We start from the raw sequence: 24,705 nt of genomic DNA, 5'->3' as shown, positions 1-24,705 counted from the left end.
GTTTTCCTTTCTTTTCTAGGTGTCCTGCTATTTCTTCTTTAATGATGAATTCTAGCATTTTTCCAACTCTGGATATTAAGCTAACCAGCCTGTAGTTACCTGCCTTTTGTCTGCTACCTTTTTTAAACAGCGGCGTAACAGTAGCCATTTTCCAATCCGCCAGCACTACTACTACTACCACTACCACTACTTTCTGTGAACCTAAGTCCTTCTTGCTTTCCCACTACAACAAGTCAGCTTTAATGTATTGTATCCAATTCAGCCTGTTTGGGCACTTGGAATCAGAATTTCCTTTCTGGCATTGTTTTGGGCTGGGTCAATATAGCATACCTGCCCAATCAGCACCATTTTGGAATGGCCTCTCCTTCACCCTCGCCCTTCAGCTCAGCATTTCCCCTCCTGGATCCTTCCACTCAACACTCTTCATTTCCTTCCTTCACCATTCCTTTCCAAATCCCCTCGCTCCACTGAGCGTTTGGGAGTGGAGGGCCAGCAAGTGAGAGAGCAGTTGATAGGCTAAGCAATCCTCCACTAGTTCTTTACAGACCTCATGACTATGGGCTCATTCAGCTCCTTGTCTTGGCTTTGTTCATGCAAGACTTTTTCCTCTGTCTCTCTCTCTCTCCCCCCTTCTGTCATAAAGGCTGAGGACCATAGCTTCCATTAGCTGCAAACTACAGCAAATCTTCAGCTGCCTTTCCCTCATAAAACCCAAACTGAATGGCTTGTCAATAAACATACACAGCTAAATTAAACAAAAATCCCTTTTAACCAAGGCTCCACCTTGAAACAATATCTCTATGGCAATATGGCATACTTTGGGATGATTCAAACACACACAAAAATTATTTTACCTTCAATACAACTTTTGATTCTGCAACCCATATGAATAATTTATATTGCTAATGGATGCAATTGTCTTCTTGTCTGACTCCCTGGCTCCATTACAATCTTAGAGGTGGATCATTCATTGGTCAAGTTTTTTTTACTATTAATTCTGTAAGATAAACACAGGTTACCCCTCAAGTGTAATTACTCCAAGCTTGTTTGAAGTGTATTTACTTCAAAGTTGCTTATCAATTTCTCAAGTGAATTCCATCATTTAGTTAAAACTTTAATTCCTACAACTAATATATTCTAGAAGATATGAATTGTTAACTAGATTTTTGGAACACCCGCAACCAACTGCTGATTGAAGAAGTTCGGAAACTACAGTCGAGTGAAAATAACAGGACATGAGAAGACATGTTGTACAGTAGTACTAGTTTGCATGGCTGAAGAATCAAAATTAAAGCCCATGGTCATTTTCATAAGAACATAAGAAATAAGAAATAGGAGGAGGAGTAGGCCATCTAGCCCTTCGAGCCTGCCCCGCCATCCAATAAGATCATGGCTGATCTGTCGTGGCTCAGTTCCACATTCCCGCCCTCGCCCCATAATGCTTAATCCCCTCGCTTATCAAAAACCCATCAACCCGCGTCTTAAAAATATTTAGCGAGGTAGCCTCCACCACTTCAACGGACAGAGAATTCCAGAGATTCACCACCCTTTGAGTGAAGAAATTCCTCCTCAACTCTGTTCTAAACCGACTTGCCCCCTAGTCCTACTGTCCTTTCTGAGCGGGAAGAGTCTCTCCACCTCTATCCTATCCATCCCATCTTATACGTCTCAATGAGATCTCCCCTCATTCTTCTAAACTCTAAACGAGTACAAGCCTAGTTTATTCAGCCTCCCTTCATAGCTCAAGCCCCTCAACTCCGGTATCAGCCTAGTAAACCTCCTCTGCACTCCCTCCAAGGCCAAAATATCCTTGCGTAAGTACGGCGCCCAAAACTGCACACAGTACTCCTGCTGCGGCCTCAGCAATGCCCTATACAGCCGCAGCAAGACCAGTTGACAGACATTTGCTGTTGATCATTCCACCATAGGTGTTTATCTGGTGCATGTGAAGCAGCTTTTTATTTGTATCTTGTATCTTCTTTTCAAACATAAAACATTGTGAAAATTATTTCCCTCTAGCATATTTTGTGCATGTGCATGACAACAGTGGGGATGTAAGGGTGGAGTGAGTTGTGGATCAATAATGCATGGAATTGGTCACAGCAATGCCTACATGTAAAGAATTATTAGTGTGCAGCACATTCAAATACCATATAACTGCTGCGATTAAGAAATGCCAGGAAGGACTAATATCAACGTTGAGTTGTACCAAGGGGACTAACATCCATTGTTCAACCTCTGGATATGTGCTTCAGCACGCCATTTAAGGATCAGGTTTGTACTGAATGTAACAGGTGCATGGTTAATAGAGGAAAAAAAGCCTTCAGAGACAGGAGATACACATGCTACCTTGCTTGATGTTTGTGTGGTTTCACCATCAAATTGTGGGATGTGATTAGGGCACAAATTGGCAACAGATTATTCAAACAAAAATGCAGAATCCAATTCAATGGATGGGGAGGAAGATGCCTTATTGTGGGTAGATGATACCAAAACCAAAGCAGCACCTCTGATCCAAAGTGGGATCTTCACAATGGCTCCATAGCCAAAGTATTCAGAATGAACTCAATTAACTTATTGTGTCATATGGAGAAGACAAAGAATTTGCTTGATTTTAAAATGCTTTCAATGTGGTTAAAAGCATCAATAAATCATGTCACATTAATATAAAATGACTTACTGGTGTTACATCTTTTTCTCCCCCCCTCCATATTTCAAAAAGGTAACCATCCACACTGGCAGTGTGGATATATTTGACGCACAAGTCAATGCTCATTTGAGGCTTCAAAGGTTGACTTCTGCACACATTTAGGTTTTATTTTCAGATGGTTATTTATTTTCAGACTTATCCAAATTATGGATATACATTACAAATAAAGGTTATCACAGAAGGAGCCCTAGGGGCATCACACCCACACTTAACCACTTTGAAAAACTGCATTAAATCTATTATTTGGTTTCTCTTTCCTGATCAATTTTTAATCCACTTTGCTATCCTTCTCCAATCCAATTTCTCTCAATATTATCTAGTAATTGTCTTCATGGTAACTTGCCAAAAAAAGAAGTATGCATAGTACAACCACTTCACCCATTAGCAGATCTGTTACTTCCTCTGAAGAATTCTATGAGGTTTGCCATCACGATCATCCCTTTTGAATCCCACAAAGGCAACTCATGTTCTCTTTACCTAGATGTGTGCTAATTTCATCGGTCATTGAAGACCAAAGAAATTCCCCACCATAGGCAGTAAACTAACTGCCTTGCAATTATCCAGATTAGCAGCTCTGTTTCTCTTAAGAAATTGGCCAAAGCTCCAGCAAATGAAGTATACAGTAATTTCCAGAGCCTCTGCAATTTCCTCTTTCAATTCCTTCAGGCTCCGAGGACACATCCATCAGGACGTGGCATTCTCATCCTTTAGTTCAACTAAGCTGATATGTTCCTTTTACCCAACACAGTATTGGTCATCTTGCTCTTTAGTCATTTCAGGATTCACTTCCTCATGCATCCTTTTCTTTAGTAGAGATCAAAACAAAGTATTTATTAAACACCTATGCCAGTTTTTTTGATCATCCTTCACAAATTGATAACTCCTCCTGCTCAAGGTCTCACTTTTACTTCCAAAAACTCTATTTTAATTGATTTTGTAAAATGTTATTCTTATTCATTTTGATTTGTTTTAAGCCCTCTCCAACTTTCTTTATTCACTCATTAATCTTACTTTCTCATGTTCCTTTAGTTCCTTCACCACTATAATTCTTACAATCCTCAACACACCCTCATCAAGTTTGATTACTAATTGTCATTTTTTCAATGGAATGCTATAGCTTCTGGTAGGGCATACAGTAGGATTCTGGCTAGTAATCTCGAGGTCTGGACTAATAATCAAAGAATCTTACAGCCACTACATTTGGTGCGGTCTCTAATTCAGGAAACTTCAAAGTCCATTTACCATCACAGTCAGGAACTTGATTTCAGTTCAAACAAAAAAGTCAGGAAATAAGTGTAAAGCTATTAAATTACCATTAAAATCCAACTGGTTCACCAAAATGCTTTAGTGAAGGAAACCATCCTACCAGGTTTGGCCTCCATGTGACAACAATCACATAGTTCTCCATTTAATTTAACACACATCATTCTGTGCCTCTGCGACCCCTTTTTTCCCCGAATGCCAGTTTCCCATATTTGGGTCAATTTTTCTTTCCACCTCACTTTATTTTGTTCACTCTTCATCCTTCTAATACTTACCCCAATACATTCTAGCTTTTGTATTGACCTTCTCCCTTTCTGGTTGGGTCTTAAACATTATCACATTGCAGTCATTATGCCAAGATACTCACCAACCAACCTATTGGATAACTTATCAAGACCTAGCAACACTTCAATCCTTAAAACCGTGCTAACATATTAGTCAGGGAAGAAGCTTCTTGTACATTTTCAGAATTGTACTCCCATTTCTCCATTTAGTCATGTGCCATCCCAAACCATGAGATAATTAAAGACTCTCATGACAATAATTGATACTCCTACTTAAATTTTCTAATCCAATGGATTTCCTACATGTCTTTTGCACTATTTGGAAGTCTGCAATACATTTTTACTCTGACGTTTGTATGCGTTTGACCAGCCTGCACACCTTCCATGTCTATATCAACCTTTCCTGAGGTATGTATTCTCCCTACCCAGTTTGTGGCCACATCAATTCTATTAATCAAAATCAAGCAAAATGATTGTTTCCAAATGCCCCAGTTTATTCCCACATTTATTTATTGCAATATTAACCTTTGTTAAATAAAACAAAATCTTTTACCAGAATTCGTTTTGTCTAGACCACCCTGCCATTATTTGTCTTTTCTCTCTATATTTAGATAATTTGATTTCAGTCCTCTATGCCAACCTCTTACTAAATTGTTTTCTGCATTATCTTCAGATATTTCCAACACTCATGTAACTCTTGTTTGAAATTTCTCAATTCCTCCAAAGATGTGCATGGTTAGGCTAACTGGCCATAGTAAGTTGCCCCTTAGTGTCAGGAGGACTAGCAGGGTAGATAAATGAGGTTATAGGGAAAGGGCCTGGATGGGACTGTAGTTGGTGCAGACTCAATGAGCCAAGTGGCCTCCTGCACAGTGGGAATTCTATGATTCTCTCCCTTTTCAAACTTCAAAATTGCACTGAGTACTACTATTTAAAAAAAAACTTATCCCCAATGTTATTGTACAAATGAAACATTTGTGGATGCCAAATAAATTTAATTAACCTGTTAGTCCTCTCCCACAGCAAACTCTTCTGGTGAATTTGCTGCATAACACAAGGCATTGCATCTCTTAACTAATCCACTGCATCAGGCACATCTAGATGTTTCTATGCAATAAGGAGTTACAGACATTCAACTCCAAATTGTTGAAAATAAGTTGGGCACTCAACAGGTTAACATACACACAAAAAAGACTTAGGGCTTGCATTTTAAATCAGGGCATTTTAACAATAGCATTAGTTCTACTTTCATTTTTGCATAAACTTGTCACAAGTTACTGGCTCGTTCATAATATTGCTCATTCTCTCCCCTACCCCACCCCACAATTGCTGAATTCCTAGAACTTGCATTTATAGTATCTTCAATGCAGCAAAATGCCTTGGGTGTGACAGGAAGACTGTCAAACAGAATCTGACATTGAACCACATGAAGAGATATTAGGGGACAGTAACACAGTTGTTTTAAACAGCATATTCAAAAGGAGGAGAAAGTAGACAGGCTGGTGTGGTTTAAAGAGGGAATTTCAGAGTGTAGGGCCTCAACAACTGGAGACAAATGCCAATCAAGGGTTCATGGAATTTGGCAATATTGTAACCAACAAGCTGGAATTGGAACAGCACAGGGGAAAGAGTTTAGGACTGGAAAGGATTTAGACATACATATAGAGGAAGGCAAGACAATGCATGGATTTGAAAATAGTGATGAGTATTTTAAAAATTCCCAGGCCATGAGCCCATGTAGGTCATTTGAGCTTTGGGTGATTGGTGAATGGGACTTGGCACCAGAAGATTTTTGCATGAGTTCAGCTTTATGGAGGCTGGAAGATTAGCCAGGAAAGCATTAGAATAGGAAATAAAAGCATTGGTGAGGTTTTCAGCAGATGAGCTGAGTCAGGGGTGGAGTCAGCAAAATGGCTGGGTGGTGGTGGTGGGGGGGTGGGAGTTGATCTTAATTGATGGAAAGGGCAAGGCATCAGAAGCTCAGTTCAAGGTCAGAAAGGATTCCATGCTTGCCAAGAGCCTAGTTCAACCTCCACTCAACAATACCCAAGTGATGGAGTTGGTGGATAGAAAAAAAACAGAGGTAGTGGCAGGGACTGAAGATACCTACTTTGTGCTGCTGTCAGATGAAGCAATACAACTGACTGTAGCTTTTAAACCAAGTGACTCCTGCTGCCCATTGAAATCTCGTTGCAATGTCAGGGGTGCCATTTCTCAAGTAAATTAAACCAAGACATCACCTGCTCACTTAAATGGATGTTAAAAAAAGTCTGGTGCTGCTTTTCCCAGAAAGAGCAGAGGATTCTCCCCATGATTTTTAGTCTCGATTTCTCCACCAAAACAGATTGTAGGTCATTAAGCATTGTGTGATTGGGGAACGGGACTTGGTGCAAATTAGAACGCAGCCAGAAGAATTTTTCACGAGCTCAGGTTTGTGGAGGCTGGAAAATGGACATACAGGCTTCCACGTTTGAGTGTGAAACAACAAAGATGATACTTCAAAAGTAATCCTGCAGTCTCACAAGGTGCTATGTAAACACAAACTCTTCTTTAGAATTAGTATCTATAATTGTATACTAGAAGGAAAAAAAATAATCAGACCAGGGAGTATACATCAGAAAGGAATGAACGTATCCCATAGTCAAGGTGAATTGACTACTGCATTCAGGGATGGAACTATATTCCAACATGGAGTCAATACTTCAGGGAAAACAGAGGTGCAGGAAAAATATAGCAATAAATGTTAACTCTTCGTACAAGTGACATGTAAAACCCAAAAATTAAAATCAAGTCCTTTTGGCTGAGAAAGTGTCACATTCATGTTAGAACAGATAATAAAACACTAATAAATAACAACAAAAGTTGGAGATTTGATTTTTGGCACTTTTCAGTCCCTGTCCCTTGTAACTGTAATTACCAGTATCACAGCCCAGTGGATCACACACTCATCTGTGAGGAGGTAGAGACCTGAGCCCATAACTCAAGGTGACATACCACTGCAGTACTGAGAGAGTGCTGCGCTATCAAGAGAAGTAATCTTTTGAAAAAGACTTTAAACTACGGCTCATAGGTCCTCTGAGATGAGTGTAAAGGATCCCATGGCACCATTTCAAAGCCCTGGTTGTAGGTTAAATATTAACCAACATCGCTAAAAAAAAATTTGATCATTGATCTGCTGTTTGTGGCTATACACAACTAAGCTGCCATATTTCCTACTTACAACACTTCAAAAAGTACTTCATTTACTCGAGTACTTTGACATATCCCAATGTCATGTAAGACATTGTATAAATGCACGTCCTCCCTTGTAAATGAATAATTGTCCCTGGAGAACTGCAATGTATACTCCAACTAAAAGCTTAAAACCATTACAGTAAAAGAAAAGTACTTGCCAAAAGCATTCTTGAAAAAAAAACTAGAAATTATGCAAAGAGTAAACACAGTGATAAAAATTCCAATCATGCAAACAGGCTTGATAAGCAAAACATGTTTGCTGACATCTCCTGCCTGACAACACCTCTGATTTACATTTTTCATCCTTGCTTTTAAATCCCTGCATGGCCTGGATCTTCCCTTTCTCTGTAACCTCCTCCATTTATATAACCCTCGTCAGATATGGATGAGATGTAAAAGATATAGTGTGGGATCTTACTGCCCTTCCACACCAGTCAATTTGCATGGCAAGCCAGTAAGACAGAGGAGAAGCATAAAACCAGGTTCACGCCCAATTTTTTGCAATCTTGCCAGCCCTGTTCTGCCAGCAAAAGGATATGAGGTTGATTTAAATATTAATGGCATGTTTTACATGTCATTAACAAGCCTGGGATGCAATCGTCTGGGTTCACTTGCCTTAGTTCCCTAACTGGTCAAGGTCCTCATTGGAGAGGATCACAGATGGTTCCCACCAACAGAGGCCAGATTTGAAAGCCTCACTAGTGGGACCAGAGACCACTGAAGGCACTGGAGGTGAGGTATTTGGTGGCAGAATCAACTGTCCACCAAGCACTGGGTAATGTAAACAACGCCGGCACATCCACATAACATGAGCAGGACAGGGATGATCGGGCAGCAGATCTCCCAATATATTGGGAGATCGGGGCGTCTGCATAATGGTGCCCCTAGAGCTCAGCAGCCAGCTTCCCAGCAAGCTGAGACTTCACCCCTCCCCTACTGATGAGAATCACATTATGCTCTCTGTATTACGCAGACTGCCATAAATTACCACTACCTACTTTGCTGAAAAAACAGCATGCTTTCAATACCTTGCTTTGGACTGGCCTTGCAGCAAGAATTGCAGATGTTGTGTCTCCAGTTCTTCAACGAAGTAAATTAATCCACTGTTTAATGATCTTACTTTTCTCAGCTGTTAATCTGTTAGATGAATATGGCCCCAACCTTTTGACGAACATGCAAAATTCTGATCATTGCAATTAACTCAGGTCATTTGAATTGCATTTACAGCATGTTTACCAGTTTTAAATCAGCTCTTCTCTATATTTTAAAAAAAACTTTAATTCCTAAACCTCTGGGTATCCTCGATATGCCATGGGGATGACATCTTAGCATTGATAAGAGGAATGGCTAACAAACAGTAGCTCATAATAGGTCATTTTCAGGTTAACAGACTGTAACTAGTAAGGTGCCACAGGGACCAGTGCCAGGGCCTGAACTATTTACAATCTATAGTTTCACTTGGATGAAGGAACAAAAATGTATTGTAGCCAAATTTGCTGACAATAAAATGGTAGGTAGGAAAGCAAGTTATAAAAAAGGGATATAAAGAGTCTACAAAAGGATATACATAGGTTAAGCATGTGGACAAAAGATTTGGCAGATGGAGCATGTGAAAAAAAGTAACCTACTTTGTAGCAAGATTAGAAAAGCAAAGTACTTAAATGGAGAGAAACTACAGAATACTGCAGTAAAGAGGGATCTGGGTGCCCACATACATAAAATCACAAAAAGTGTTAGTGTGCAAGTAATTAGGAAGACAAATAGAACATTGTCCTTTATTGCAAAGGAAATGGAATATACAGGTAGGGAAGTCTTGCTATAACTGTACAGGGCATTGGTGAGATATGGTGAGCATTTAAGGGTACTGCATAGAGTTTTGGTCTCCATATCTACAGAGGAATGCTTGGGTTGGAGGCAGCTCAGAGAAGATTCACCTAGGTTTATTCCTATCATAATGAGGAAAGATTTAGTAGATTGGGCTATATATTCCTTGGCGTTCAGAGAATAAGATCTTATTAAAACATAAGATTCTGGACCAGGCTTGACAGATTAATTATGGGAAGGTATTTCCTCTCAGTGGAATCTAGAACCGAAAGAAAGCTTCAGAACTAGGGGTCCCCCGTTTAAGAGGAAGATTAGGAGGAGTTTCTTCTCCTGGTTGGCAGGTAGGTGGTCTTTGGAATCCTGTTCCCCAGAGTGATAGAGGCTGGACACTGAATGTATTCAAGGCCAAGTTTGATAGTTTTGCTCCACAAGGCAGTGGTTATGGGGCAAGTGGAGTAAAGACCACAATCTGAAAAACTGTTACTGTTTGGGGTGGGGCAGGGGGAGTTAATGATAGGGATAGAAACAAAAATATAAGATGGTTTTGCGATTAGAACAGTGCGATGAAGAGATTATCCAAATGGATGTCACCTTCATCATTACACCACAAGTCTACACTTTAAGTTTCATTCAGGGAACAGTGTTAACATTCTGTTCGCATGATTCGATATCCCTAATCCATTCTTCCAGAAACTAGCAGTTTAAATTTTAATGAATATGCCCTATTTTAAAATAACAAGCAACGTCTTTAAACAATGCACAAGTTTCCAATGTATACTTGCAGCTTATTTTGAAAACAATGCTATTTTAAAATCAGTTTTATAGTGTTGATAAATATTATTTTCCATCGTATACAAGCAACTGCATCACGGTGCAGAGCTTAGCTACTGATACTGAAGTCAGCTTTGGTCGATTTATTTTCTACAATACCAGAATGACTTGTTCACTTGATTTTACATCCAAAATGAGCTCTAAAACCATTGTTAGCTGTTCCTCCACTCGGTGTTAACATTTTTTAAAAACACAAAATGTTCTACCAACAGGAAAATAATCGAGCTCGATAAGAATGCGCATGGGAAATTGATCAATTTCTTTTGTGAAAAAAGGTAGTCTTTAGGTGATTTCATTACCATTGTGTCTGCACCAATTTCTGGGCCAAGAGGAGAGCTCTGGCACTGCATTTAAATTTCAGAGATCATAAGGAACAAAATTAAGATAATTATACAGTTTCTGGACGTCAATTTAGACTGCTATGAATTAACAACCTGGTTGTGCATTTGGTATCGTTGAGTCACAGATGGAATTGCTGGAATTTAAATGAGGGCAAGCATTTATTTCCTGCTATCCAGCTGAATGATTTCTACCCCCGACAGTGCAGCTCTCTACAAGCATATGATCAGTTGCTTAGCACAACATAATAATTACATCACCGTCACGTGACTGAAAGATTTGTTAGTCACAAAGACAATGCTGCATCTATTGAAGCCAATGGGAACTCACGGTGCCATCAACTTGAAGTTCTGCTAATATTCCACCTGCAAATTCTGCCAATACACAATTAACTCCAAAGCGTCATTTACTTCAATTACATACGAGTCAACCTCTAACCTTCTGACCTTGCTTTATGCAGAGGCTGCAAAGTGGGAGATCCATCACCATGATTATCCATGGCATTATGTGGAGTGGTTACTCGTTCTATCTGGGCTTACTGTACATGCCAGTACATGCACCAGCACATCAATTTAAAACTACTCCCAACTAGCACCTAGATACAGTCAGCTCCACACAAATTCCAGAGAGAAAGAAAGTGCGCCTCATCAGGACTGAAAATGAAATCATGGTTAAAAGTATAAAAACAAAGAGAAACACATTTATAACCACCAAGAGCACATTTGTACGTGCTCTTGGTGGAGCAAACTCTCAGATATTGTTTCTTCAGAATCAATGTGCTGTCAGTTATTTGTGCAATTTGTATAGGGTATAATTGGGGTGAATTGAAGCAAACTAAAAATCTTGAACATGCCACCACTTAATACTCCTGTCGCCTCTGAAAAGACAGCCATTCCAATTTTAACAATAACACAAAGGGCTTGGCGCCTTTCAGCAGCACAAACCGGTTTGAACCACATACCGATTATCAAAAACATTTTTCACACAGACAATACAGAAGTAGAACAAATTAGTACTTTCCTTAAAGTTCATATTTACATCGTGAATTTTAATTCCACACCAGGACCACAAATTAACACAAAAAAACTAAAACTTTGGACAAATTAAATCCATTCATAATGAATACATACCATATTCTATTACCCTGAACACATACACTCACCCACTTCATCCAAATTTGAAATAGCCACTGAAGTCCTACATTCTGGCATTTTCGCCCTACACCTCTCTAATTAATTTTCCTCTTTTAAGTCACTCCTCAAAACCTACATCTCGAATCAGGTTTTTTGGCATCTGTCCAATATCTCCACGTGTAGTTCACTAACGTATTTGCACCCATTAGTCTGTAAACAATACATCACCAAATCTAATTGCCGATTTCAATGAAACATGGTCCACAGATACAGTATGAACCCAAGGAGAAATTATTAATTTTTGGTGAAGATGTGCACCTAGATCTTCTTTAAAAGAACTTTTTAAAACATTGTGGGATTGGACAAATTGACTATTTTTTAAACAATGCTGTGGATCTCAGCCACTATGGGGAATTTGTCACAGTTGCCAAAATGTGAGCTGGGTTTTCAGAGCAAGTTGTTGGATGCGGATTGACCTGAAGCCTCCTGTTTTCAGCTTAGCAGTTACGAAGCAGTTAGGTAGAGAAAAGCCTCAAGGAAGAATTGAGCAATGATAATAATGTTGAGTTAACACAGCAAGTGTAATGTGCTCCAAGTTTGTTCTTCACTTGTTTATTTTGTAATGCTCCAGTGAATATAGTCCACAATCAGTGAGGAAAGGCAACAATACCTCCCCCATGATCATCCTCAACACCAGTGCCCCACAAGGTGTGTTCTTAGCCCCTTACTATTCTCCTTATAACCTATGACTGTGTGGCCAAACTGTGCTCCAACTCCATTTTAAAGTTTGCGAATGACATCACCGTAGTCGTTCAAATCTCAAACAATGAGGAATAGTACAGGAAAGAGGTAGTGAATCTGGCGAACTGGTGTGATGAAAATAATCTCTTCCTCAATGTCAATAAAACAAAGGAGATAGTTATCGACTTCAGAAAGTCGAGTGGAGGACATACCCCTGTCTACATCAATGGGAATGAAGTGGAAATGGCCGAGAGTTTCAAGTTTCTAGGTGTTCAGATCAACAACCTGTTCTGATCCATCCACACCGACACTATAGTTAAGAAAGCCCATCAACGCCTCTACTTTCTCAGAAGGCTAAGGAAATTAGGCATGTCCACTACAACTCTCACCAACATTTATAGATGCACCACAGAAAGCACCCTTTCTGGTTATCTCCCAGCTTGGTATGGCTCTTGCTCTGACCAAGACTACAAGAAACTACAGAAGGGTTGTGAACATAGCCCAATCCATCACGCAAACCTCCTTCCCATCCACTGACTCTGTCTACACTTCTTGCTGCCTCGGAAAAGTGGCCAGCATAATCAAGGACCCCACACTCCCTTCCACCTTCTTCCATCAGGAAAAAGATACGAAAGTCTGAGGTCACATACCAACTAACTCAAGAACAGCTTCTTCCCTGCTGCTATCAGACTTGTGAATGGACCTACCATATATTAAGCTGATCTTTCTCTAGACCCTGTAACTGCAACACTATATTCTGCACCCTCTCCTTTCCTCCTTCTCTATGTGCTCTATGAACGGTATGCGTAGTCTGTATATCGCACGAGAGAATATTTTTCACTGTATCCCAATGCACGTGACAATAATAAATCAAGTTCTATAATGATGAAGGTCCCACCATCTTCTGAATCTGAGGAAAGAGTGCTACAATATTGAATAAGAACATAAGAAATAGGAGCGGGAGTAGGCCATCTAGCCCTTCGAGCCTGCCCCGCCATTCAATAAGATCATGGCTGATCTGTCGTGGCTCAGTTCCACATTCCCACCCTCTCCCCATAACCCTTAATCCCCTTGCCTATCAAAAACCTATCAACCTGCGTCTTAAAAATATTGAGCGAGGCAGCCTCCACCACTTCAACAGGCAGAGAATTCCAGAGATTCACCACCCTTTGAGTGAAGAAGTTCCTCCTCAACTCCGTTCTAAACCGCTCCCCCTTTATCCTGAGGCTGTGCCCTCTAGTCCTACTGTCCTTTCTGAGAGGGAAGAGCCTCTCCACCTCTATCCTATCCATCCCATTCAACATCTTATACGTCTCAATGAGATCTCCCCTCATTCTTCTAAACTCTAACGAGTACAAGCCTAGTTTATTCAGCCTCTCCTCATAGTTCAACCCCCTCAACTCCAGTATCAGCCTAGTAAACCTCCTCTGCACTCCCTCCAAGGCCAAAATATCTTTGCGCAGGTGCGGCGCCCAAAACTGCACACAGTACTCCAGCTGCGGCCTCACCAGTGCCCTATACAGCTGCAACAAGACCTCCCTACTTTTATATTCAATCCCCCTCGTTATGAAGGCCAGCATCCCATTCGCCTTCCTGGCCACCTGCTGCACCTGCAGGCTGGGTTTTTGCGACTCATGCACAAGGACCCCGAGGTCCCTCTGCACCATCGCATGCTGCAGAATCCAGCCAATATTAATGCACACTAAGTAAATTTGTGCCAGTTGTCTTTAAATAAATTGACAATTAGAAGTCAACACAAGTTTGAACTGCATTTGTAGAAAGCCCTCCCTTTTCGATAAGTTAAAAAGGAACAGATGCACAGTGGAAAGTACTATCACTGGATTTTAGGCAATTGCAAATTTGGTGTATAATTTTCATACTATGAAATATATCCAATGATTATGCTTTCAAGCTTGGGTAGTTACTGTAGAGACCAATATTGCAGTGAGGTAAAAACGAATACAGATCATTGATGTTCCACTTTGGTGGAAGGAACTTGTAACATATTTACCCAAAATTAATGCACTGCACAAAATGCAATTTTCCTAAACCATATTAATTACAGTATGTTCAACAAGCCTTGCTTAACTCTGCAATGTAGATCTGCCACTTTGCTCTCTTGTATCTGGTAGAAATCAGAAGCAATGGTAATAGCTTAGCAGCAGGTCCACTGACACACCAACCACAGAAGGTACATGGGTCTTTTGGAGCTCAACATCTCCAAAGCAAAGTCAAACATCATTCCAAGCTTAAAGCAGTTTTCAGAATTGGTCATTAAAAGTTTGACAAACTCAAAACAATTTCCCACTATCAGCATGTTGTGCAAGCTACAGAACCAGCAATACTTGTTTGTCAAACAGAGACTGGTCACATGCACTATATATTTAAAAAAAACATTTTGTTTTCATCCTGCACTATATTTCAAACACATCACAACCTAATCATTCATTCTTTTAAAGTTGTTAACTTAAGTATTTCCAGGATTCAGTTATAATCTACAGCTGTCGATACTGTGGATTGAATTATATTTTATTCTGGAGTCCTGTAAATATACAGTCTAGTGTCATATTAAGATATGCAAACAAGATCCTAGGTCTGGTCCAAGATGTGAGCTTTACCATGCTACCATTAAGAATGCTACAATGACTCCACTGCCCATAACTTCAGAAGTTTGAAAGACGAAATTAAGGGAAGACGGTAGAACCTAGCCATCAGTCTGAATGCTCATCTCTATCCAGAACAAGTGAGTTAATATCTGTAAAACATGATTGCTCTCAATGTGGTCAGCAGTTTACCAACACTGTCTAGGAACAGTCATACATTGAGAATAGCCACTTAATAAAAGGCACTGAAGACTAAGGACAAGTGAACATCTTCAGGAAAGAAAACAGGAAAAAAGTTTTAACATTTCCTGCTGAACCCCGGTGCAAAAATCACTGAAAAATACAATGGAGCCAAACTATCTGCCAGAAGGGCATCCTGCTAGAACAGTTCCCTCCAATTTCTTAACTACAAGTTTCCCCTCAGTGACATTATCCAAAAGCACAGCGTTAATATTTACATGCATGTCAATGACACCCAGTTCCACCTGACTTCCCAGATAAATTGTCAGACTACTTATCCAACATCTAGTATTGAATGAGCAGACATTTCCTACAATTAGAAACTGGGAAAACTGAATCAGTCCACTCTTCAAACCCGTTTACTAACTACTGATTCCATCCCTATCCCTGGCAACTGTTGGAGACTGAACCAGTATGTTCACACCTTTGTGTCATAGTTGACCCGAAGATAAGCTGCTGCCTATATATTCACTCTATCACCAAGGCTGCTCATTTCCACCCCAGTAATATTACACAACTTCCTCAGGCTCAGCTCATGTGCTGTTCAAACCCTCATTCATGCCTTTGATACCTTGGACAGAACTTTTAAAAAATTATTTGCTCATGGAACGTGGGTATTGCTAACTGGACCAGCATTTATTGTCCATCTCTAATTACCCATGAACTGAATGACCTACTAGGCTATTTCACATGGATTGGAAGTCACATGTAGGCCAGACCAGGTAAGGACGGCAGATGTCATCCACTAAAAGGGCATTATTGAACTAGATGGGTTTTTGTATAAAAACTAGCAATAGTTTCATGGCCACCAGATGTTTAATTCCAGATTTTTTTTTTTAAATTGTATTCAAATTTCACCATCTGCCATGATGGGATCCAAACCCAGCTCCCCAGAGTGTTACCCTGGGTTCTGGATTAACAGTCTAGTGACAATACCACAGTGCAATTGCCTCCTTAACACACTCCTGGCTGGCTGGGCTAGGCCACCTAAACACTATCTCATCCATAACTCTACCACCTATGTTTTAATACACATCAAGTCATGGTGTCCCATTACTTCTGTACTCCTGACACTTGTTGGCTTCCAGTCAAGCAATATCTTGATTTTAAAATTCTCATCCTGGCTTTTAAATCTCTCTATAGCCTCACCCATCCCTATATCTATTCTCTTTCAACCCCACAATTCTTTCTTATTGAACATCCTCAATTTTAATAACTCCACCACTGGTTGCCATGACTTCAGTTGTCTGGACCTCAACTCCAGAATTCTCTCCAAACCCCTCTCTGCCTCGCTTTCCTCAAAGACATTCTTATTTTCTACCTGTTTGATTAAGCTTTCTGGTTATCTGACCTAATGTATGTGGTTCAGTCACATTTTGTTTTTAAATGCTCTTGTTCAAAACCATGAGAGCATACTGTTGTATATTTTGTGCCTTTTAATACAAGTTGGTAATGTTATAAAGATGCTAGAATTATTTACTTAAAATTACACATGTACACCAGGAAGGATGTTCAAGGTCATCCAATACTTTATATATTTGTTATTTCCAAATAAAATATTTTTCTTCAATAATGGCACTATTTCCCTCTGGGAAAGTGTTGGTTTGTGCCGACAGGTCTTTAACAATTTGTCAACATCTAACAATATCCATAGAAAAGTCTGAAAGCTACTGACATAATTACTTTTTTTTGGAAAAAAGGCATAGTTCAAATTGTGCACACATCAAGGTAGCTTTTGTATCACAGCATGACAGAAAGGATAGTCTCTCGCAGCTGATGGAACTGCGTGCTGTGGACAAATCTCAAAAGGCTGAGCGGACTCTCACTTGCGGCCTCACATGTTTGATTGAACTAAAGGGGAAATAAGATACTTACTCTGTATTTTGTAGCCAGTAAAGGGCTGGAACAGCATTCTTTACACTAGCTATGAATTATTTGCACATGTTTATATGAATTAAACATTACGAGCTTCATTAATAAGTAAGACTGTTACATAATATTCTAGATAGCAAAGTCTAAGTGGCTGACACATCTTGCCTTGGTTCTTCTATCATTCTGAAGGCAGATGCAAGACTTACAATGGACAAAGAAATTCAAACTTCCAACGATGGCCTCAGTGCCTACTGGGGTTGGTTAAGTGAGGCAAGCAGTGTCACTCAAGCTACACATCAACAATTGGCAAAATCACCATTGCACAGGTCCATGTTGTAAGGGAGAAGAAAGCATCAATGCACTCACATTTGTCGCACTGCTCGTCACGTTGCTCAGAAGGAGCTCCTAATGCCTGGTGTTCAGGAAGTGCCAATGCCCAAGGAATGACTGTCTGTCTAGAGTAAGAAGAGAAATAAAGCTGGTTTCGGCAAGATAAAGTCAGGTTCAAGAGGGTACAATCGACTTAGGGAACTAGAATCAAGTCCATCATCTGTGACTAATGGATTAGAACCTAAACTGAGCAGGAATCAGAACACTCCAGATTTGCTCTTGAATGCCCAGCCACCAGGCTGCCATGGTTCATTAATGGGAACTAGAGAGTTAGATATGGAATTACACCTACATGATTCCAGTGTTGTCACAAACCAATGGGTACTGCTCCTATCAATTACATTTCAACAATTAATCCTATTAATAATTGGTAATCCTCAAATCTCAGCCTACAGTTTCTGGGCTAAGTGAGTTTTCTCCAAGTGAGAAGATAGCATGCATTACTGAAGTATTTCTATGTAGGTCAGACAACCAGCTAGTCCAAAAGAAACTTATTAATACAATTCCAGCTTATAGTCTTAAATCAAATTTAGAGCAATACTTAGAATATCCTTTCATTTTACTCAGCACTTATTTCATGCAGGAAAAAACTCTTATGGCTGGAATTCTCCATTTTGAGACTAAATGCCACGGCAGGGGCAGGAACATGAACATGGGAGTGTTTCCTGCTGCAGGATCCAGTGAGAAAACATGCCAAATCTTTCAGCCTCATTAATTATGCATCCAGGTGTTTCACACCATATTCAGTGGCAGGGTAAACCCAGATGACGTGTAGTCCACTGTTGTGTCTGACTGCCATATTGGAAAGGTGCCCAACATCACTGACCCAGATGAACCGCCTAAGAACCAAGATAGATCTCCAGAAATATTCCAAGGCTGGGAGTTGGACCCCCCTTCCCCAGGAAGACTGATCTGCAAGTACCAACTTCAGATGCTCCCCCATCCTATTGCTGCAGTGTTCAAGGGTGGAGGGCTGCAGAAGGTCGCCATTGTGTACTCCAAAGGCAACCCCAGACATTGTTCAGTTGAGTTCTGATATCTGCACACCATATTATACAAATATGTTTCATGCTGGCAATGCTTTCCCACTGGCCGTGTGGAAAACCTAACATGGGTGGTTGGTCCTTCACTATTAATGGGATGCAAATTAGATTCACACATCCTCTGGCATGTTTTCCAGTTTACTATGGTGGGTACCAGCCGACTGACACTAGCATGGAACTGATTTCTGGCCCTTCCACCATTTTCTCCTGCTGTGTCCGCTGCCAAACACGCCAGTAGAGTTGGGGACAATTCCACCCTATATCCTTGTTCTCAACACACTGTCACCAAGGTTAATCACAGTGGTGCACACCCTTTGATAATCAAAAGCCAGGTGGCAAATCTCATAACTTATCCATCTGGTGGACTTCCATATCTGTTACACTCTTGTTCAAAAAAAATAAGATTAGCCATTAGCTAGTCAGTTCAGCAGCAGGAAGCTTTTTAGAAATTATAGTTTAGGACAACATAGATGATCACTTGGGCAAATGAAGGGTAAATCAGGAATACCAACATGAATTTAAAAACGGCAAACCACGATGCGGGGAGGCAATAGCCAAGTGGTATTATCATTAGGTGTTAATCCAGAAACTCAGCTTATGTTCGAGTGACCTATGTTCAAATTCCACCATGGCAGATTGTGGAATATGAATTCAATGAAAAAAGTATCTGGAATTAAGAATCTACCGATGACCATGAAACCACTGTCACTTGTCAGAAAAACCCACCTCATTCATTGATGTCCTTCAAGGAAGGAAATCTGCCATCTTTATCTGGCCTTGCCTACATGGAACTTCAGAACCACTGCAACGTGGCTGACTCTCAACTGCCCTCTGAAATGGCCTAGCAAATCACTCAGTTCAAATGCAATCAGGGATAGGCAATCAATGCTGGTCAGCCAGTGACACCTGTATTCCACGGACTTAAAAAAATTAACTTTTGATGTTGTCGTTACTGTGTATGAGGACTTCCAAAAGCATTTGATAAAGAGCTGAATAACAGACTTGTGGGCAAAGTTTATAATTAATGGAATAAAAGGGACAGCAGCAAAAGGCTGAGTGACTGGAAATAAAGAGTAGTGGTGAACAACCGTATCGTTTTTCATACTGGAGGAGGGTTTATGGAGTTTGTCAGGGTATGTTGTTAGGACTCCTGTTTTTTCCCTGAGATATATTAACGATCTAGGGCACAACTTCATAATCTGCAAATGGTACGAAATGTGGAAGCATTGTGTACCATGAGGACAAGAACACGGAACTTCAAAAAAAGGACACAGACAAGTTAATGGACTAAGTTGACAAGGGATGGATGAAACGAAATGCAGGAAAATGTTTTATTTTGGTCAGAAGAATGGAGAGAGACAATTTAAAATAAAGATTATAATTCTAAAGAGGCTGCAGGTGCAGAGGGGCCCAGGTACAAATCTGTATAAATCATTGAAAGTAGCAGGACAAGTTGAGAGTGCAACTAATAAAGCATACATCATCCTGAGTTTGACCAAAAGTAGTAATGTTAAACCTCTATAATTCACTGGTTTAGCATGAACTGGAGCACTGCATCCAGCTCTGGACACCACACATTAAGACTGATGTGAAAGTTTTAGAAAGAGTGTAGAAAATATTCATGTGAATGGTTGTAGGATGAGGAATTTCAGTTACGTACATGGAAAAGCAGGTCAAGAGGAGATCTGAGAGATATTCAAAATCATAACTGGCTTAGACAAAGTAGATAGGGAGAAGTGTTCCCATTGGTGGAAGGATCTAAAACAGAGGACACAGATATAGATAACTGGCAAAAGCAGCACTAGGAAAACATTTTCATGCGAAAGAATGGTTAGTATCTGGAACGCATTGCCAGAGAGCATAGTGGAAATGCCATTCAAGGAGTTGGATCATTACCCGAAAAAGGAAAAAGATTAGAGCTACAGGGTGGGTAGGGGTGGGCGTTGGTGGTAATGGCACTAAGCCTTGATAATATCCAATAGCGATCATTTCCCCACAGCACACCAATTTCTCCAGCTTCCCCACCCATCTCAGCAAGCTCCTTCAGCCTTGCAACCAGCCGTATGCTCTTCCTCCAAATTCTATACATCCCACTTCACATTCCACACTGCTGCCCCGCCACCATATACACACACATTTGGTGGCAAAGCATTCAACTGCCTCGGTCCCTATTCTCTAGAATTTCATCTCAAACTCCTCTTGCTTCACAACTTTCTTTCCACTTAGAAAACTCTGCCTTTTGAACTATGCAGTTACTGCTCCCAATTCTTCTGTGACCACTTGGTTCATTCATGATTTGAAGGACTTGAGATGTTTTGTGGCATTACTGGGCTCTTCTCTCCCGCCAGCGTGACCATCACAACTGGAACTTTAGCTTAGAGACTTCCATCAGCATAGCCAGGCATTGGAAACAGGAACATTGTTTCTTGAAACAATGCACATCCCAAACTCTATATTAAATTTACATGCAACTGGTTCCAACTGGGCTGAGGAGAGAAATAAAATGAGCTAGGGATCCTGTTGTATAACTCATGACAGAAAGTACACATAAGCAGAACAGGGAGGATCATGTTTATCCATAGCAAAGCCATGGTAAAATAGTCTGCCACATTCATCACGAGGGTCGTCATTGTAGAAAGAATAGCCACTACTAGGGCGACTAGTGTTCGTGGAACCATGTTCCTGCATTGAGGCAATACTTTCCTGAGGTGAGAAACAAAATTGGGAAAGTGAGACATCAGTTCCACTTTCTTCATCAACATTTTCCACAATAGGCACTTGTCTTTTTCCTGTGGGGTGGATGACAAAAAGTGGAGCATTTTACCGTTATAGATTGCTACTGCATTTGTGGTCCTGATCAACCAGAAATGAAACTCATTAGCATACAGTGACCACCAAACTCAAATATCAGATTGCCCTAAATCCATATAAACTAGAGATTTATTTGAAGCTCCCTAATAATCAATGATTGAATGAAACTTGGCAATTATATAAAATCTAATACTTGAAAATAGATATGCGGCCAATCTTTTTCCAACAGTCAATTCAGTAATTGCGAAATAGGCTCTTACTAATAAAAACTAAAAGAAGAGAACACTCAGTGGAACACGTACCTCCACTATGCTGTGTGAACTCAACATTATTACAATTACACACTTGTCCTTGAGGCTTTTCCTTGCTTAAATTGATGTTTCATAATTATAAAGCTAAAAAGAAAAAGAACCTTTTTAAACCAAGAGACTCCATCTCACTGGAGAAAGCTTCAGGTCAATCCAAATCCAACAACTTGCTCTGAAAACTCTGCTCACATCTTGACACCAAATGATAAATTCCATCACAACAACTGAGACAATCCACAACATTCTAAACAACCAACAATATTCTTTTAAAGTCCATTCATCCTTTCTCCCAATGTTCGCAGATCCCATTAAAAAAACTCCAGGATCTGCATCCAGGTCTTCACAAAATAGTCCTTCTTTGACCTATACTGTGTACCAAATTTTGTAAACAATGGATAGGTTTCAACAAACAGATTGAAGCATTACCCCCACCGACCTTCAGTAACAAGGTAACAAGAGTACATTTAAGCAAGTCAGATTGTTTCTAAGAACAAAACAGCCTGTTTAACAGTAATTATGATATATTATATATATGCCAAGGTACATAGCCTGAACACAACATTTGCATTGATGTGGTATTATCTTACTGGATTATTGGTAATTGCTGTCATTGCAACTCAAACTGACGTCAACTTCTAGACATTCACACTGGCAGAGTTAAACATTGAAATCAGAAGTTTTCATCAATGATTCCCTGCTTCACCACAGGGTGCAACCGAAGTCCCAGCAGATGGAAATCAGAGATCACTGAACTGAAAGAATATCCCCTTTGTTGATGTTAAAATCCCCTGAAAAAGTTATGCCTTGCTAATGAGCTGTAATTGGGCTTTTTTAAATAATGCACTAACTTATAACTACTGCTGAACAACATGTCTCCCCCCCACCCAAGTACAATAATATAATTTTAAAGGTTTATGATATTTCCGCTTCTTGTGAGAATTTCCAAATGCAATTGGTTGTTTGATGGAATCACTTGCTGGAGATTCCCTTGACTTGGCACCAGGCTCGGATTAACATTTAGCAAAAGGTGAACGCCACACTACAGCGACCACTAGATTTTTGTGGGCAGCTTTGAGGTCAGCATTAAGCACCATCTAGTCACGGACCACAAAATCCAGTCCATTGTGTTAAAGCACTGTACACAATTTCTTTCATTGCAGTAATCATCTTGCAAGCAACTCCATCAGCTATTCCACACCCCGTAAGATCCCAGAAACAGATGAATGCACAATTAATTTGCGAGGGCACGTTCAATATTTTAGATATATACTAGTGCAGTGGCTATGTTAAATCGGCTAGTAATCCACAGAACCAATCGCAAATGCAACCCATGGCAGTGAGAATCTGAATTAAGTTTTTGAAACAGCTCTACCAATAAAATTAACCATGAAACTATGGATTGTAAGTCAACAACTGGGTCACCAGCATTCATTAAAATTAAATCTGCTACCTTTACCTAGTAGGGCTTGTGTGAGACTTGAGGCTCAACAACATGGTTGGCTCTTAACTGTTACCTGCATTAAAAATAGCGACACAAGTGCAAAAGTGCAAACAAATCATTTGCATTCATTTCTGGAGAAAAATAAAATCAGATACGGGGAAGTTAAGCATGCATTAAACCTTGGTTGGATTGCATTTAGAACATGTTCTGGTTTCCATAAAACAGAAAAGGTTACAGATTCTACAGAAAATAAAAGGATTTACAAGTATGATATCAGAATAGGTACAGCTATCAGGAAAGACCAAACAGACCTGGACTCTTCTCTAGAAAAGGAAAAACCAAGAGTTAACCTGGTCAAATTTGAACGATAGGCTAGACGCACAGAAGACTTTTCACGTGAAGGGAAGCGAAAAACTAGGAGCCACAAATATGAAAGAGTCACTAATAAACACAATGAACAATCCAGGAGAAACTTCCTTACTTAGTGGTGAGAATATTAAACTCATTACCAAGTGATGTGGTTGAAACATTTTGTTGGATGCATTTAAGGAAATAAGTACAAGGAAGAGAGGAATGACAGATTATATTAATACAGTGATATATAGAACAAGGCAAGAGGATTATCATCTAGGACATAAAGTCCAGAATAGACCTATTGGCCTGTTTCTGTGCGCCAAAACATTTTTTGTTAATGGCCTAGCAAGCTATTTAGTTGTATCAAATTGCCTGCAGTGGTTTATAAAGGCCTATCACTACCATTTCAGCGTAACCAGGATTGGCGATAAATATTGCCTTGTCAGCAATATTCACATCTGAAGAATGAATTCCTTTTAGAAGTAGGACTGAGAGATGGATGCAGATCCAGAGAACAGTCAGACTCTGTTTATTGACCCTCCCAAACAATGCCACCTGAACCACAAAACAAGCAGATTGGATTGTGGCTCCGTGTTGCATATGGGTGGGAAGACCTCTGACCAGAGTGTCAAAATGAAGAAGTTCAAACTAATAACCTCCTAACACAGCATTACCAACTTATCACAGCTGACACATACTGTCCCTGCAATATTCCACACTGCAAACTGGAACACAAGTGGGAAGGATAACTTTCACACAGGACACAGGAGATTGCAGACTGGCTGTTACAAATCCTACTGGGTTTTCCTTTCCCATAAAGGGTAAACTTCAACCCCCGCTCTGAATCTCCTTTATCCTCACAGAGGATTCCAAATCCAGTACTATCCCAGAAGGACTGGCTAGAAGTGGCATATTAATGCAAAAGCATCATGCCTCTTCCAGCATTCACCTTCAACAGCAACATTAGGCTGCAGAAACAATTGCTCCAACAATATCTCCATCTAGGAAACACAGTAAAAAGTCTGACAACACCAGGTTTCAGTCCAACCGATTTATTTGATAGTAAACTCACTAGCTTTCGGGTTAGCCCCTTCGTCAGGTGAACATCTCGCCAGGGCCATCCCCACACCCCCACTTCTTGCCTTCAGACAACCACGCAACCTCAAACAGACCATTGCTCACAGCAAACTACCCAGCCTTCAGGACAACAGTGACCACAATACCACGCAACCCTGCCACAGCAACCTCTGCAAGACATGCCGGATCATCGACACGGATACCATC

The 24,705-nt window shown here is 40.2% G+C and overlaps 1 protein-coding gene across 11 annotated transcripts in view; it reads right to left on the bottom strand.

Annotated features, from left to right (window-relative positions):
• ncoa2 (nuclear receptor coactivator 2) overlaps window positions 1–24,705 on the bottom strand; it is a 270,081-nt gene that overhangs the window by 214,619 nt on the left and 30,757 nt on the right. For 8 of the 11 annotated variants that reach the window (XM_080194101.1, XM_080194100.1, XM_080194109.1 and 5 more), the window contains exon 2: window positions 17,441–17,529. The exons of 2 other annotated variants lie outside the window; for them this stretch is intronic. The gene's annotated coding sequence lies outside the window, so the exon portion shown is untranslated. The remainder of the gene's footprint in view (window positions 1–17,440; window positions 17,530–24,705) is intronic. One more of the 11 variants, XM_080194102.1, reaches the window with a different exon arrangement.

Source organism: Carcharhinus amblyrhynchos, chromosome 8, assembly GCF_965287045.1.
Source record: "Carcharhinus amblyrhynchos chromosome 8, sCarAmb.v2.hapA, whole genome shotgun sequence".
NCBI classification, from domain to species: domain Eukaryota; kingdom Metazoa; phylum Chordata; class Chondrichthyes; order Carcharhiniformes; family Carcharhinidae; genus Carcharhinus; species Carcharhinus amblyrhynchos.
Note: the sequence above shows the minus strand (reverse complement) of the source record. Positions and strands in the feature narration are given on the sequence as shown.